The sequence below is a fragment of the Canis lupus genome, chromosome 8, assembly GCF_048164855.1.
Source record: "Canis lupus baileyi chromosome 8, mCanLup2.hap1, whole genome shotgun sequence".
NCBI classification, from domain to species: Eukaryota; Metazoa; Chordata; class Mammalia; order Carnivora; family Canidae; genus Canis; species Canis lupus.
In genome coordinates, this window is record NC_132845.1 from 41,884,199 (window position 1) to 41,900,912 (window position 16,714).

Genomic DNA, 16,714 nt, shown 5'->3' on the forward strand with positions numbered 1-16,714 from the left:
GTGGTGTAACTCCCCTTTGCGTAGTGCACTCAATTTTATTTGCAGCCCAAACTTTGTCCTTTGAGCTCCCCATCAAAAGGAGGCCTAAAATAATCCCCCAAATTGGAGCTGTTGAGCTTAAGCAGGGAGAAGATTTGGAAAGTCCTTTCTCCTCTTCCCCACCCCCTTTTTGACATTAAAGGAGCCTTTCTACTCAGATCCAGGGAACCAGTCTTACCTACTCTGACATGGAAGCCTTGGTGAGTGCTGGTTTCTGATCATTGTCCCCCAGAGGAGGGTTGAGTAGTAGGACAGTCAGGTGCAGGAGATAAGGCTCCTTGTGTTTGGAGATCTCTGACTTTTCCACTCCCAGGGAGAGTGATTCTTTGCCCTTCCATTTTCCAAGCCATAAATTGGTACAGCAAGTACTGCTGATGGAGATACTTGTTGATTCATGCAAAGAAAGTATCAAGATCTTTCTCTCCCAGAGGAGCATGTCTAGACCCATGTGGATGACCAGATGCTAAATTAGAGTTAGATCCTAGGGTTTTTCTCTTCTGGTCTTTCTCCCACCAAAAACCAAAACAAAAAACTTACCCCCCACTCTTTCATTCCCATTCCACAGTACCCCCTGAGGACCTTGGCATCAAGTGAAACTCCCATCACTCTTTTGGCCCCAGACTTGGTCCTTTGACAAACACAGCTCCTGGAGGTCCTTTGTCCTATTTTATCCTGTCACCGGCTGTGGAGCCTTTAGAAAATTTCTGAATTTCCCCTAGCTTCTGGTTTTGATAACAATACCACTTTCTCTGTAGGGTTACAGTATTACAATGACATCATGAACACAAAGCACATGCATCATGCTCAACATTCGTTCTCTCACTTTTCAAATGATTATGGAGAGTCTCCTCTGTGCCAGGTGCTGTTCAGCCCTGATGTATTGTGGTTAATGAATGCACATCATGCATGCCTCTGCATGGATGTGGGCATTGATTAAGCACTTGATGAAATGGGGCTGAATTTGTAAAGTGCTAGAATTCTACAAATAGCTGTAGGGCTCCTACTGTATTTAGGACACCAAATTAGATGCAGAAGGAGTAGACCACATTGAATATGATGTGTTATTTGCCTCCTTGCTTGCCTCTCCAGGATCTTGTTCCACTATGATTACATTGCTTACATATTTTGAGACTTCAGAAAGCCTTTTTAGTTCCTCTCTTGGTCTTCTGTCTCCCCTCTTATAATTCCCATCAGTAATCAAACTTATACGCTTCTTCGTATGCTGCTTCATGTCTGGGATGACTTGCCTATCCCAACTCATCCAACTCATGCCTTTCCTGATTATCTTTAAAAACCCAGCTCAGAAGTTTCCTCTGGACGGTCCTATTCCCAGCACTTACAGATGATCTGCTGCTGTATCTATTCTCCCTGAGGTCATATTACCCAAGTACATGTCTGTTTGTCTAGACTGAGAGCTCCTTGAGGTCAAGGTTCTCTGTCCAATTCATGTTGGTATTCTTCATGACTACACTATTGTCTGGAATTGAGTAATTGCTCAAATACCAGTTGAGTGAAAAAATAAATGCATAAATTAATGCATGATTAGGTGAATGCATGGACAGAGAGAAAGAGATAAATATTTATGCATGAATGGATGGACAGATGGACAAGTGAATTAATAGAGTAAATGTATAGACTTGGTTTACTGGTGAAAATGATGAAGTATTTGCCTGTAATCCAAAGGGCTTTAGTTAGTGAAACACCAAAGCAGAGCTATCCTGTCCATTGGTAGGATTTGAACCCTGAGGACTGGGAGTCTCCAAGGTATTTCCTGAGCTAATAAATCTCAGGACAAATGAATGTGTTCCTGTATGCTATGGACTCGAGGTAGTAATTGCACTTTCTCTGGCTCAAGGGGAAGCCTGTCCTCTGTGTGCTGCATTGCCCCTCCTCACCCCTACTCTGCCCTTCCTTCCTCTCCATGTGTGCTGCTATAGCCAAATCCTAATTAATTATGGTGGCCTTTCAGTAAGCTGGGCCTGGACACCAGGGTTTTCTCTGCTGCCACGGCTGCTGCTGCCCTAGCTTCCTGCCAAGCTCACCCCCCCAGACAAACATACTTAGCAGGTGTTTTCCTCACATTAATAATCAGAATTGACACATTCTAAATGAGGGCCTCCTTGTTGTGCAGGGCAGCTCTGATGGATATGTGGGGGAATTGACGGCCCCTGAGAAATGTTTTTGCCATTACCAGCATTTCTCTGACAGGTTTTTAATAGTCCCACTAAAACTGCAGTATATTGGAAAATTTTGTAGATGAAGTGCAAAGGGCTGCTATGACTTGGAGGCTCTGGGGTGGAAAAATACCATTTGGGGAACACTGAGTTCCTGGAATAATGGTGCTCTTAGAAGAAGCTGATCTGGTATTGGGTCGGGCCGGAAGCTGAGGAAGAGGCAAGTGGGCCAAGGGCCTCTAAGGAAACTGGGAGTGCTAGCGGCACCAAGCAGTGATTCCTTGGAACCAAGCTCAGAACCTCAACCATAACTGAGGGCCTGGAGTTGAGGTAAACCCTGGGTTGGAGAGAGTCAAACAGGATAGGTTCATTCGTTCGTTCTTCATTCATTCATTCACTAAGCACTCATTTACCTCCAGGTCATCTGTCACAAATATAAATGAGACTCCTAAATTCAAAATTCTCCTAAATTCATTTATGGCCTTGAGGTATTGATGCAGATTTGAAGCCCAAGCTTCATTTCCTTATCTCTAACATGAAACTAATAATGCCTGGGGTTTTTTGTTTGTTTTTGCTTTTGTTCTTGTTTTTTTTTTAAGAGTTGTATATGAGGATTAGAGATCAAATACATTAGACTCTGTGTGGGTCAGGGTCCCTGCCAGAAATAGATGACATGTACTAATGGAAAAATTGTGAGGAGTTTAGTATAGGATTACTTATCAAAGGGTGACCACGGCTAAGGGAATAGAGGTGGTACAGCACCTTGGGGCTAGCAGCAGTGGGAAGCTCTTACCATTCTTTTGCCTCAAGTGGTAGAGGAAGAAAGAGTTCTCTCAGAACCTGGTTGCTGTAGGAGAGGTTGCCTGATTTGGGTGTGACCTTAAGTAGAGAGTCAAGTCATTGCCAGCCTGCAATCAGAGAGGGAATCAGGAGAACAAATATTCTGATCCTTTTTTTATCACTCTCTGCTATCTTGGTGATGTCTCCGTTTGGCTAAACTCCACAGATGAGATCCGTCAAGGCAGTCCATAAAGATCGACATTCCAGGGCACAGAGCAGGGTGGAGGGTGGCCCCTGGGGTGACATGTGGGGAATATCCATCCACATCTGAACTCCTAGTGAATCAATAAAGGTCATTACTGTGGGTAGAAGGTGCTAATATCCCCACAGGGGTAGGGGAATGACTGGTGTTATTATTTCCAGCCTTATTACTTGCTATCAGATCTGCCTCCTCCATTGTCACACATTCTCTCATTTTATCTCGTTTTTCACTGACCACCAGAGAGAGATAAACCGGTGACAAGTCTGCTTTGCTTTCCAAGGATTAAAATCAGGCCCTGTGAGTGAAACCAGCTATCCAGAGTTCATTAGGAAATCAGGTTCTTGCCAGGGACTGTAGTCAGTGCAAGAGACAGGATCTGAAAGCTAAACAAACCTGGTGATGCCCCAGGATAAGCATTCCCAATTATTGGAGGTGGCCACTGGATCACTAATGCTCTCCGCCTGGCTCACCTATCAAGGAGCTCCTCCTATCAATGTGTATCAAGGAACTGACACATTGGGACCCTCCTTCTCAGCCCACAGATCCTCCCAAAGGCTCTGTTTAAGCATCTCAGAGCAAAGCAGTGAGCCTTTCTCACTGGAGGAACAAGACTCCAAGGAAGAAATAGGATAGCCTGATGGAGAAGTATATTTGCCAAACCTCAGGCAGAAGCTAGAATGACCCCGGTGAGCTGGCTCTTTTCTGGGTCATCTTTGGAAGTTGTCTAGCTGAGAAAGATGGAGCTGGGTTTCTGGGCAAATTTTACTCGTTATTAAAATGGGTCATTTGTACCAACAGGAAATCAATTGGGTGCAAACCAGTTAGCTAATAGGACTCCTTATAGTCTTTTTAAAAACTTCCTTGTGTAGTTAGCCACCCAAGTATATAAACAAGGACAGAACAAATCAGGGGAGAGTGCTCTGAGCAGGGATTGATTCTGGAAATCCTGGCTTCTGAAAAGGAAGGAGTTTGGAGTCCAGAGTAGAGTGTCTCAAACTTTAGCAAGAATAGGAATCACCTGGGAATCTTGTTCTAACACAGACTCATTTAATTGGTCTGGTTTGGGGCTGGAGATTTTGCAGTTCTAATAAGCTCCCAGGTGATGCCAATGTTGCTGATCTGGGCCATACTTGGAGGAGCTAGACCATTCAATGCTTCCAGAGTCACATTTGGCTGACACAGCACAGCTGATAAGGAGAACATTCTGTGTCATAAACCTTATTTATGGATGCCATATCTGGAATCCTCCGATTCTTTTCTTCCAGTATCCTCTGTCCTTTTTGCTGAGCTCCTGAATACCTATCAGGTTTGCTGGTTCTATACCTGCGTCCTCATGGAATTGGGTTCCTCCAAAAGTTCATACATTGAAATCCTAGCTCCCAATACCTGAGGGTGTGACTGTATTTGATGATGACATCTTTAAAGAGGTAATTAAGTTGAAATGCAGTCTTGGGGTGGGCTCAAATTCAGTCCTGGAATTCCTGAATAGCTATGCTACTCTGTCGTCCTCTGTATAATCCAATCTCAAGAACAGGGTCTATTTCAAATAAATTCAGGTTTCCATCCCCCTTGGGACTGAGACTTCATAGTTAGCTGTTTAATACTGAGTCTCACTCCTGGGATCTCCCCCCCGAGTCATGGGTGTCTATGTAAAAGGCAGTAGCTGCAAAGAATCAGGTTGCCCTCAACTCAGAGTCTTTTCTCCTCTATAAAAAGACCTAAGATTTTTAAGATATAATTGACACTCGGAAAACTGCATGTATAAAACAGATTTTAATGAGGGTTTACACATTCAGATATACCTGTAAAACCGTGATCATAATCAAGACAGTGGAAATATCCATCATTCCCAAGGGTTTCCTTCTGCCCCTTTACATTCTCTTTTTTTTTTTTTAAAAAAAGATTTTATTTATTTATTCATGATAGTCACACAGAGAGAGAAAGAGGCAGAGACACAGGCAGAGGGAGAAGCAGGCTCCATGCACCGGGAGCCTGACGTGGGATTCAATCCCGGGTCTCCAGGATGGCGCCCTGGGCCAAAGACAGGCACGAAACCACTGCGCCACCCAGGGATCCCCCCTTTACATTCTCTTATTCCCCTACTCCCTATTCCCAACCTTCTCAGCCAACCATGGATCTGCTTTCTGAATTTATAGATTTATTTGAATTTTATAGAATTTTATATACATGGAATCATATGGCATATACTGTTTTGAAAATATTATTGAGATATGAATGATACACTATAATATTCACCATTAAAAAAATATTCACCAGTTATTCATGTAAGATGCAATAAGTTTTAGTAAACTTAAGGAGTTGTGCAGCCATCATCACAATCCTGTTTAGAACTTCTCCATCACCTCAGAATATCCCATTTGTAGTCAGTCCCCATTTCTCCAACCTCCAGCTCCAGGCAATTCTTGAAGCTCCAGGGAACTAATGGTCTGTTTTCTATCGTTATGAATTTGCCTTTTCTGGGTATTTTCTATAAATTGAATAAAAATATGTTGTCTTTTGTATCTGGCTTTTTCCACTTACTGCCATGGTTTTTGGGTTCACCCATGTGGTTGCATGTGGCAATATTTCTTTCTTTTTATTGTTGAGTAGTAGTGTACTGTATTGCTGCATTTTTTTTTTTTCCATTCACTGATTGATAGATACTTGGTTTGTTTCCAGCATGGGAGTATTACAAATATGCTGATGTGGACATTTGTGTACAAGTCTTTGTGTGGACGTGTGCTTTCCTTTCTCTTGAGTAAATATCTAGAAGTGGAATATCTGGATCATTTGTAGGTAAATGTTTGAACTTTTTAAGAAACTGCTAAATATTTTCCAACATGGTATAACATTTACATGCCCACCAGCTGCATATGGGAATTCTAGTTCCTCACATCCTCACAGACATTTGGTATGATCAGTCTTTTTTATTTTAGACATTCTAATAGGTGTGTAGTTGTATCTCACTGTGTTTTTTGATTTTCATAATGACTAACAATGTGGAGCATCTTGTCATCTGTATATTGTCTTTGGTGAAGTTTCTGTTCAAATATTTTGCCCATTTTTTATTTGAGTTGTCTATTTCCTTTATTATAAAGGTTTTTATTGTAAAATATACATAAAATTTGCCATTTTAAACATAGTGTTCAATGCATTGCCGTTGTGCAATGTTGTACAATCATCCCTGCTATAGTTCCAGAACTTTTTCACTACCCTAAACAGAAATTCCTTACCCACTAAGCAGTTAATCCCATTCCCTCCTCCCCATAGACCCTGGCAACCACTGATCTGGTTTCAGTCTCTAGCTGGTCTATCCATACAATGGAATATTATTCATCCATTTAAAGGAATGAAACACTGACACATTCCACAATGTGGATGGACCTTGAACACACTATGCTAAATGAAAGAAGCCAGACATAAGGTTCCATTTATATTAAATTTCAAAATAGGCAAATCAAATTATCAAATTTTAAGTGTTTTTTATATAATATTGATCCTTCATCAGATACATGATATGCAAATAGCTCCTCCAGGCTATAGAGTTATACACTAGTTCTGAGGATTAAATGAGCTAATACATCGAGAGCTTGGTATAGTGTCTGGCATAGACCAAGTGCTCAATATATACTAGCTATTGTTGGTGTTTCATGGTTTGAATCCAGTCTCCTTGGGAATTTGAGTGGTTTGTTCTGACCTTGACCTCAGTACAAGTTATCCAGTACAAGTTATCCAGCCAGTCCTTACTCTTGAGAGAGGACACATCCACCTGCTCAAATTCCCCCAAAGAAGAGATCCCCACAGTCCCTCCTCAGTTCCCTGCATCTGTCCATTAGGCTCTCAGGACTCAGGACTGTCCTTATCTCTCATTTTAACTGAAGTCTGTTTGGCAAACTGTACACGTGTTTCCTTGTATGCTATTCCTAACAAAGGAGAGACAGTGGGAATTATTCCCTAAAAAAGTATTTAATTTACACAAAGATCACCTCTCCCTACCCCAAACTCCATCTTCATCAGGCTTATTTTCTCAGTGATATCAACAGCAACCATAGTAACAACACATGCAGGCACTGTGCACTTTTGTTTTCATTAAAAATTCTACCAGTGCCCATTTCACAGATGAGGAAATCCAGACCAGAGAGCGTGTAACTTGTTGAAGGTCATACAGGCAGTGAATGATGGTACGTGGGTGATTCCAAGGGCAGCCCCTTGTTTGCAGTGCTGCTTATGTTCCTGACCTTATTTTGGATGTCTTAATCTTGTGTGGGTCTCTGTTCAGTTCCATTTCATCCCTGAAGCTCCTGGTTGGACGACCCAGTGGTCAGCATCTGGCCAGCACCTGGCCTGGGCCTTGGGCATCCAAACATCTGGCCCCTCATCTGTTCTTAACCACTTCTCATAATTAAAACAGGGGCAGCTCTGTTAGCTAAAATCTTAGCCAGAGTAGCTAAGAAAAGAGCCTGAAAAATGGGCATTTGGTCACTAATGGACCAAGAGGAGGCCTGAATTCTGTTTGGACCCCACTCAGAAAGTCCATCTTCCTCTCTTGGGAGGATCCTGAAGAGAACAAAGTAGACCCTGTTCCAGGAAAGAAGCCACAGCAGTTTCCACAGAGGCAAAGAGAATCATTTTTCTTAGGTGTGTGAAGGTCCTCAAAGAGTGAGGTAATAGGTTTCTTTATTAAAAATTAATCTTCTTGTAAAACCATTGCAATACAATGCACTTTGATAAATCACCCCACGCTTCCGAGCACATTTATTATCCCTTCTTGGGAAACCGTGGAGCCCAGAGAAATTGGTGCTGCTGAGTGCACTGACGCTGTGCTCAGTAATGAACTCAGGTGGGGGAAGGGGCTTGGGACTGGGGACCAGGTTCTGATCTGAAGTCTGCCGAGTGGCATGGATATTGCATGGGAATTACAATTGGTTAATATTCATTAGGATTAGTTGGATTTCACAGTTCCCAGTGTGTGGCCCTTGGGACTACTATGTTGGGAGGTGTTCAGTAGCTCTTGCTATGGCTTATGGGGTTGTGTGAACCTCCAGTTCTTGATGTAGCTGCTCTTGGAATATGAAGAGTAGACCAACACCCTTTGTCAGCACCCTGTAGCTCCTTAAGGATGCTCATCATCATACATCTCACTTGCTACATTCTTAGGCTTTTTCTGATGGGGTATTGGGAGCAGGTGGGGTCTTCATTGGATAAAACCGCAGTTTTCTTTGGAGAAGAGACAAGACCAGTTCCTTTCTTTCACCCCGTGGATCAACTGGAGCCCAAAACCATGCCACTTGAACCCCACATTCCATCATCTCCACATGAAAGCAGCTCCGCTATATCCTGTTTGAAGCTTTTTTATATAGTTCTTTCTGCCAAGATCCAGGATAAGAAAGATGCCATTTTATCTTCTCTGTGTTGTCTTCTTTCTTGGGAATCCTAGGAAAAAATATTTCTTCTTCTAGTCTCCCTTCCTCCCATGCAAATAAACACTCTGGGCTTGAGATCCACCCACCTTTCTATAAATCCCACAAAAAAACAAAAAACAAAAAACCAGATTCCAAATTCCATTTTGGGTTCGGTTGAGGACACCCTCTTTCCTGTACTTCCTCCCTACTTTATAATCCGATTTGGGTTTCTGCAAGGACACGTGTGTTTGCACGCGTGTGCGTGTCTGTTGGAGGTTAAGTATTTTTAGGAGCAGCACTATTTCTATTACTGTAATTAAACAGGAATGGAGAGCAGCTTGGGTCTTTGGGATCACGCCCTTCTATCCTACCTCATTCTCCTCACATTTCTTTTTAAACCAAGCTTACTGACAAGCAGGTACAGATGGATAATGGAGTACTCACTGATATCCCATTTGTGGCTGGAGTTTCAGGCACTTCAGTTTCTACAGTGCCTGGCACAGAGTAGGTAATAGATAAATGTCTTTTGAATGAGTAAGAGAGTGAGAAATTAATGGGAGAACAAGTGAGTAGGCCAAAAATCTCATAGCTCAGGGTACAGCAGAAGTCTTGTTGATGTCTGGCAGGCTGGCAAGTCACCAAGCCCCTCAGTGAGAGGCCAGGCTGGAGAGGAGGAAGGGAGGATGGGCAGGCTCATCCTGGAGATGCAACCAGGAGTCAGTCAGAAGAGGGTCCTGTGGGCCCTATTAGGTGTCTTTATCATGAGAGCAGGGGGCTCTTTGAAGGGTTTTAAGCAAGGGAATGATGGATAAAAATATTAAATACTCTTCATCAGCAGCCAGATCAATAGTAGCAGCAAATCATTAGAATTATCACTATTATTAGCATTATTACCAGCTGTTGAATTGATGCTGAGCCAGATCGTGTATTATGTGGTTTCCATATCTGACTCAGTGATCCTTCTAGACAATCCATACCATCATCATTGCGCATGTAGGGAAACTAAGACCCAGAATAGGGAAGTGACTTGCCCAAGTAGGGGAACCTGGATTTTGTTGTAAATCATGCCCTGCAAGAGGCTATATCCTGTGGTTCTTAAATGCCACATGTAAAGGAACACTGGTGGGCACTGGATTCTTCTCTCTGGGGATCTATAAATGACACAAGAGCTTCTGCCTTCCTTCACTTGATCAAGAGATTCCTTGAGTGCCAGTCACATGTCAGGCCTGTGCTAGACATCTTCAGAAACTATTCTCTGAAGGCACACACAAACTCTGGATTAGACATAATCGAAGTCTGTTTCTAGAACGTTTCCCTCTGCTAGCTTTGAGGAGGGAGCGGAAGAATAAGACAAGGCATTGTTTTCAGAGAGCTGTGGGCATGGTGGGAAGAAGTCACAGAGCCATGACCATGGAGGACGTCAGGGAACAAACAGGACCATGACTTAGGATCACAGCTGGGTGCTGCCACCTGCAGTTGAATCTCCCCCAGTGTTGGATCCCTGTATCCAAAAGGCACATATAGCCATCGTTATCTCACATGTAACTCATGCTCAGCAGGGTACAGCAGGGACTCCTCCTCTCATGTCCTCATTCTCAGTAAATTGCTCTCCATCCACCCATCACATTACTCTTGACTCATCTCCATTCCTTATTCCTACCATACAGTGGATGAGCCTACCCATTCTATCATTACGTGTCTTAATTCCCTCTTGATAAACCTAGCCCCCATCTTTTCCCTTCCCCTCCTCCCCTCTTTCTGTTTCTCCTCTTCTACTTTGTTTCCATCCCCCTTACTGCCCTGGAAATTTACCAGTATCTTCCACCCAGGGCTTCTCTACTTCTCTAGTGGGGCAGAGGCAGAGCATGGCCTGTCTCTGCCCCAAGGTGATCTTTCAAAAGCATCACCCCATTGGGCCACTTCTCTATTTGAAATCCTACGGAGGCTCTGTTTTGCCTATAGAAAGCAGTGGAAATTCTCTCTCTTGGAACACTAGGCTCTCTTGAGCTGGATCCTGGACCACTGCCAGCCTTGTCTTCTCCTATTCACTCCTCATAAGAGTGATGTTCCACTAAGGCAGTACTCCTTGACATGTTACCAGGGTTGTGTCTCATTCCTTTGCACATGTGGTTCCCTCCTCCTGGAATGCCCTTTCCATCTGCTGCGTCTGCCTGATGAAGTACTGCTCATCCTTTAAGACTTGGCTTTAGTTTCTCTCAACAGATATTTTTGAGCATTTTCTCTATGTGCTAGATCTGGGCCTAGGCAAGCCCTGAAGCCACAGAAATGACTATATTAGCTCCCTGAGTAGCTGACTTTTTCCCTTAAATGTCACCTCCTGGATTCATTCTGGGCTCCATCAGAGATAGTTGGCCCTTCTGTTCATGTCGCCTGTTACATCACACCCTGTTGAAGCAACTTGTTCAGAAACCAGTGTGCCATACTGGACTGTGAATTCTGGTGTGAAATGACAGTATCCTAGTCTTCAGGTAATTTTATGATGTGCTCATCTTGTAGGAAAACTGTGCACCCCCATGCTTTCACAGTTAATCTTTCCACTAACTCTATGAAGTAGGAGTGGTTATTCCCATTTTACAGGTGAAGGAACCAGGGCTTGCAGGATTAAAACATTTACCTGTGTCAGTCCTCAATCTGCAGCCTGATGCTGAAGTCTATTTTCTTAACCACCTCACCATACTGCCTTTCTCAGCTTTCAGTCCTCCATCCATACCTTACACGGAATTGGGTACACAGATGTTTGCTAAAGGACTCTAATTGTCTGCAGTATAAATCAGAGAGGAGAGGAGGCAGGGGGAGTGGGTGTGTTGAGGAGGAGGGGGACCATCCATGTGAGCCTGGCTGATAGCTGGACTGTGCTTGGGGCAGTGCTCATTCACCAGCATGAGTTTGGCAGCCCTATCAGGCTTCCATGCACCAGGAAGGGGAGCCATCCCCAAGGGAACACAAATTCTTCCCCAGCTCCAACTGTGTACTTGCTGGTCTGTTGTCAGAGGGCACCTGGAGATGAGCTTTGTGCAGAGGAACATTTTCCCTCTGAAAAAGAGATGTGAAATCATGCCTATGAAGAGCATCTCTGCATCTTCCCAAATGGTTGCCTGTGACTTCAACAGTGCCCTGGGTAACACGATGCCCCTGTCTGTCTCCTGGGCTCTCCCAGACTCATGGTGCTTTAAGTGGATCAGACAGTTAAACACACCTGTTTAAAACACACACACACACACACACACACACACACACACACACACACACACAAATATGCCAGTCTACATCATCCAGCCCTCTATTTGACAGCAATTTCTTAGAGGAAAGCTTAATCCCAGTTTCAGGGAGTGCTGTCCCCTTTCTGAATGACAGTTTTCATAACCTTTGGCCTAAGTTCTATATTGTTAGGGTGGCCCATCATCCACTTGTGAGCGCCCCCCCCATCCACACTGCTGGAAAAATGAGGAGGGCCCTTACTGACCCTTAGCCCCACTGAGGCTTGCTCCTCCTCTCTCTTCCACTCCCATAGACCCACTGCCCAGAGATGCTCCCATTAGGATTTCTGCACCTCCCCACCCAAACTACAGTCCACCCCCATTGGGACAAAATCATTACTCAGAGAAGATGAAAGCTCTTTGCAACTGACTGCTGCCATTTCCTGCTCATCTGGCCTAAGAGAGAACACTGGAGCCACTTCAGATGCTGGAGCCCAAGGGCATGGTCAGTTTGGATGCCTTTCATCCCAGCTTGGGCTAGGGAGTAGGTTCTCCCTAACTCTTTTGGCCTCATTGTTGCCAGAGCACTCTATCTTCCCAACGAGTACTGGCCAATTCAATCCAACAAACATTTATTCAAACGGAAGGGGGGTGGCAAATACTATAAATTGGTTAAGAGCATGTTCTCTGAAACCAGATTCCCAAGCTAGAGATTTTGGCTCCTCATCTCATGATCTATGAGAACTTGGGCAAGTAATTTGGCCTCCATCTTTAGAATGGAGCCAAAAATAGCTTTTCTGTCACAAAATTGTTAGGATTTAATGCAAGACATTAATACATTTAGAACAATACCCAGCCAAGGAGTATGCTTCTTCACCATATCATTATTATTATCATGACTGAGAGCCCATCCTGCACCTGGCTCAGAATTCCACTCCTTTTAGCACATTTAACCCTCTGGCACACCCATTGCCTTACACACCCCACCCCCTCCATTCACTATGGATCTTAGAAGGCAGTTGCTGTCCCTGGCACAGAGAGCAGTCAGGGGTTTGGCCTGTGAGTGAGTGAACATCCCCTCACTTTATTCTCATCTGATGGCACATGGCCTGGCACAGAGTAGGCATTGGATAACCATTCTGGAAGTGAGATGAGGGCTTGAATATGTGAATTGATAAGCACATGGCTGAATTATGTGATGAGTGACGTAAGAGGTAGCACCTGCCTTCAGGGAACTAACCAGCTCACAGCATTGTACACAAATGTGATACAGCATTGAAGTGTTGGATCAGTACAGTGGGAATCCTTTGTTGAGAGCCTAATATGTGTCCGGCACCATCCTCTACAGATAGGAGTTAAGCTGTGACAGCCAGATTTTGGCTTTGCATCCAGGCTGTGCCACCAACCAGTTACGGAAACTTGGACAAGTTGCTTAATCTGTCTGTGCTTGGGGGCTAGACATGCTCATCTCCACAGTAGGTAAGAAGCCAAGATTCAGAATGGGTCAGTTCATTTTCTCAGGGTCCTGGTGGTAGGAGGAGGGGGCTCTGGAGTCTAAACCATTAGTTCCTTTTCTTTCCAAGGACTCAGGAAGGGCCCTCAGTGGTGCTGGATAAATAGGGACAGAAAGATTCTTGAGGAGGAAGGGCAGGGGGCTGCTTCTCCTCTCATCTTCCAAAGGTGTCACTCTTGCCAGCGAGGAGATTGTCTGTCTTCCTCCTTGACAGGGAGAATAAGTACCAGACAGTGTCCCGGAGTCTGGGGCAAAAGGCCATCTGGTGTCTCCATTTGTCTCGGAAAAGCCAGGGCACATTCCCAGGGCCCCACTAATGCTCCCTCCATGCAGGGGTGACTTCAGGCTGGTCAGCAGCTTTCAGGGGTGATTGACACATGCAATTTCTCTCCTCCTGTCTGGTCGAGGTGTGAAGGGAAAATTGGATGTTGTTGAATAATTGAAAATGAAAATCCCTCCAAATTGATTCCTATGAAAACAAAATTGAGTTCCACAATTAAGCATCCTGCCTTTGCAGGGCATCTGAGGCCTCTGTCGTCTTAGGCTGCAGGCTCAGACATGGCTTTTTCACATGATCCCTTGCATGCTTGGAGTGTGGTGGTGGCTTTAGGGGTCTTAGGGAAGCTGTGCAATTGGTAGCTTACAAACCCAGAGAATCCCAAAAAGGGATTGTTGGGGCTTCCCATCCCTTGTTCCTGGGTTCTTGAGGTAGGTTAGGAAATTCATTCTTTTCTGCATCCCTGGGGCACCCCAGTGGCGTAACTACATGCTACATTCTAACTTGTGTGCAAAAGGGATTTGGAATTGGGCTCTGTCCCTCATAGGAGAGTCAACCCCTTGCTTTCACCCCATCAAACCCCAAGATCATTACACTTTCCAATCCATGACCTGAAGTATTTCTCTAAGAACGTAGACTCCTGGAATATACTGGTCTTTTCACCTGGAGTTCATGGGTGAGATTAAGGGGGTCCATGAACTTGAATGGGCAAAAAATTCTATCATTTTTTTTTGGGGGGGTGCATTTTTTGGTGGCAAGAAACACATAGCATGAAATTTAGCATTTTAACCAATTTAAAGTGTACAAATCAGGGGCATTAAGTACATTCACAACATTGTGCAACCATCACCCCTCTAGCTCTTTTCATCACTCTGAATGGAAACTGTATCTATCAGTCTATTCCCTATTCTCTCTTCCTCCCTCCTTCACAGCACTTTCACCTAATCTTTACCAGAAATTTATTATGCCCCTCAAATATGAATCTCAAAACAAACCATAATAGCATTAGAAGTACCGATGACTCTATCACAGATAGAAATCCTGAATGTTTCCATACCACATTACAATGTTACAGGTATCTTGAAGGCCCTTTATGCCAGGAGATGACAATTTTTTTCTGTAAAGAGCCAGATAGTAAGTATTTTTGGTGCTCTGAGCAGTATGATTGCTGTCTCAACTATTGAACTAGAACCTTTAGCATGAAAGTAGCCATAGATAGTATGTAAACAAATGGAAATGGCTTTGTTTCAATAAAACTTTATTTATAAAAATAAGTGGTAGGCCATAGTTTGCTGACGCCTACTTTATGCTCATCTCTATCTCAAAGTTACTATAGTTATTAGATCACCACTGAATATTGTTATTTAACATGTCAATAAAAAAGCCCATCTATACAGTTCTATTACAAATCTTTGATATCTGTATTTTAACATAACTTCCTTTGTCGTTCTATGTTTATTATTTGTGCTTTATTAATGTTTAAAGTTATATTCAGGTTTCATCTGACTTCTGAAGAAGTTCATTACACAAACAGGCCCTAAATCCTTGACCAGTCATCTAGGCAATGCTAGAATGTTTTTATAGTGTTTCAGAAAATGTTTTTCTAGCTTCTCCTTCAATGTACCTTCAATGACAGAGTGCTGTCTGCTTCCCAGGGAACTTCTTTTGGGTTATAGTTCTAACTCTAAGAATATTCTTTCCTTGTTGAGTCCACATCTGTCTCTTTTTTTCTTTCTTTCTTTTTTTTTTTTTTTTTTTTTTTGCATGTGGGTCCTGTTTCTACCCCCCTTTAAAGCTACATAAGACAACTCATATTCTTCTTCTACACAGTACTTGAAGACAGCACTCCACTCACTCTCCAAATCCTCTTTCTCTTAGATTAAGGGTCAGCAAACTTTTCTTAGAGCCAGATACTGAGGCTTCCAGGTCATACTATCTCTATCTTAACTATTCAACCTTTCTGTAGTGTGAACGCAGCTGTAGACAATATGCAAAAAAATAAATGAGGCTGTGTTCCAATTAAACTTTAATTGCCAACCCCTGCTTTAAAGTAAAACTTCCCTAGTTCCAAGTCCTCTTGATATGTTGACCATCTTCCTTTGAACACATATCAGTGTGTCTGTGTGACTCTTTCTCTTCTTCAGCTGTCATCCGTCCATCCATCCATTCAACTAACTATCCATCCACCTGTTCACTGTCCACCCACCCATCTGTCATTCAATGCATCTATTCATATATATGGGAAAGAGTCATTTAGTTCACATATAAATAGTTTATAGTTACTAACTATAGTAGACTTACAAGAGAATAAACATAGTATTACAGAATAATGGTAAGTGGGATAACTATTAGATGGTGTGATCAGGTTACTTTTATGAAAAAAGTGACATCTTAGCCTAGAAATAAGGGATGAAAAACATACAGCCATGTGAAGGGTAGAAGTGGAGCATTGCAGTGGAGGGTGGAATATGTAGGGATCCTGGCACAGGGAAGAGTTGTGTGCCTATCGGCTAAAAGGAGAAAAAAGTAGTTGGATATATTAGCTGTCCATTGCTGTGTAACAATTTACCCCCAACAGTTGGCGATGTAAAACAACATTTATTGGGACACCTGGAGGCAGTTGTCTGCCTTCAGCTCAGGTCATGATCTCGAGGTCCTGGCTTTGATCCCTGCATGGGGCTCCTTGCTGCTTGGCAGGGAGTCTGCCTCTCCCTCTTTCTCTGTTCTTCCCTGCCCCTTCCCATCCCACTCACACACTCTCAAATAAATAAAGTTTTAAAAATCTTTTTAAAAACTAGATAAAACAACATTCATTATCACACAGATTCTGAATATCAGGAATCCAGGTCCCGGTTAGCTGGGGCCTCTGTTCCAGGGTCTCTTACAGATTGCAGTCAAAGTGTGTCAGCTGGGCCAGTTGTTATCTGAAGGCTCACCTGAGGAAGGGTCAGCTTTTAAGCTCTCTCACTTTTGCTGTCTTCTATTCATTAGAAGCAGGTCTGCAGGCCAGCAGGCCAGCTCACACTCAAGGAGAGGGGACCACACAAAG

General features: G+C 43.4%; 1 protein-coding gene across 15 annotated transcripts in view; it reads left to right on the top strand.

Annotated features, from left to right (window-relative positions):
• RBFOX1 (RNA binding fox-1 homolog 1) overlaps nucleotides 1-16,714 on the top strand; it is a 2,033,710-nt gene that overhangs the window by 448,129 nt on the left and 1,568,867 nt on the right. The window lies entirely within an intron of this gene.